Source organism: Octopus bimaculoides, chromosome 1 (assembly GCF_001194135.2).
Source record: "Octopus bimaculoides isolate UCB-OBI-ISO-001 chromosome 1, ASM119413v2, whole genome shotgun sequence".
NCBI lineage: Eukaryota > Metazoa > Mollusca > Cephalopoda > Octopoda > Octopodidae > Octopus > Octopus bimaculoides.
In genome coordinates this window covers 2,622,364-2,623,776 of record NC_068981.1, presented here as the reverse complement: position 1 = coordinate 2,623,776, position 1,413 = coordinate 2,622,364, and positions in this window count along the sequence as shown.

Here is a 1,413-nt window from a genome sequence, read left to right as displayed (position 1 = left end):
CCCTCAAATGATTCTGTAAACTATGAAACAAATGGTAGTCTGAAGGAGCCAGGTCGGGAGAATAAGGTGGATGAGGAATTTTTTTCCCAACCAAGCTCTTCAATCTTCTGTGATGTGATCTTCGCAGTGTGGGGTCACACATTGTCCTGATGAAACATCACTCCTTTTCGATTCACTAAAGCTGATCTTTTTTTCTTCAAAGCTTGGTTCAAACGCTCTGATTGCTGACAGTAGACTTGAGCATTGATTGTTGCATTAGGTGGTAACAATTCAAAGTGAATTACCTCTTTGCAATCCTACCAGATAGAGAGAAGAACCTTTTTTCCATGAAGTTCCCTTCTCTGTTGTGGTTGAGCTTTTTCCCTTTTACCAAACCATTGTTTACAACGTTTAACATTTTGATACAAGATCCATTAGTGACAGGGGTTCACCTTGTACACTGAGGGTCCCTCTGATTCCTTATCACTACTAGTTTTATCTCTCTTTCTAAGCCCACACCTCTATAATGTGTAGCTTCTCTACAGCAAGAAATCTATTATGTTCTGATTCCTTCTTTTATGATTTAACATCTTATATCCTTGCATAAAGCCATCTCTCTCTCTGTTGTAACCCCACTAAGTTGAAAGGGATCTCTGTCTTATGAGATGCATAGTGATATCACAAATGCTGGTGACATAAAAAAAAATACCCAGTATACTCTGTAAAATGGTTGTCATTAGAGAGAGCATCTAGTTCTAGAAACCATGCAAAGACAGACAAGGAACATGAGGTGGTCTTCTGATCTGTCAGACCCTGTCAAAGTGTTCAGCCTATGCAAGAATGGAAGAGGGACATTAAATGATGATGCCGGTGATGACCATATTTTTGTAGAAGTACATGAAGTAGCAATGATAACTAGGTATCTAAAAACACATTGAGCTGTGCTCCGAGTGACATCATTTGGTTCAATGAGATTTTACGCACAAAGGTTGCTAAGAGAAGTTTTTCACTCTGACACAAAATCTTGCAGCTTCTAGAGTAAAAAAATGGGCTAAGAAAATAAATATACACTTATTTATTTGCATTATTGCTGCTTCATGTCCTTATAGCAAATTATCACCATCATCATTTAATATTCATCTTCCACACTAGCATGGGATGGACGGTTTGACAGGATACATGTGTGTGTGTGTGTGTGTGTGTGTGTACTTACGTAAGTGCGTACGTTTAAGCAACACCATCGATCTCAGTGCTTGTCTGGTACTTTATTCTATTGCCCTCGGGGGAACGAAAGGCAAAATCGACCTCACTGGAATTTGAACTCCAGGCGTAGAGAACCTGGAAAATACTGCACTGCATTTTTTTAACTAATGATTCGTGGTTTCATAATATCAACTCCAGACGCTTTTCCTAAAAATCAAGCCTCCTTGAGTT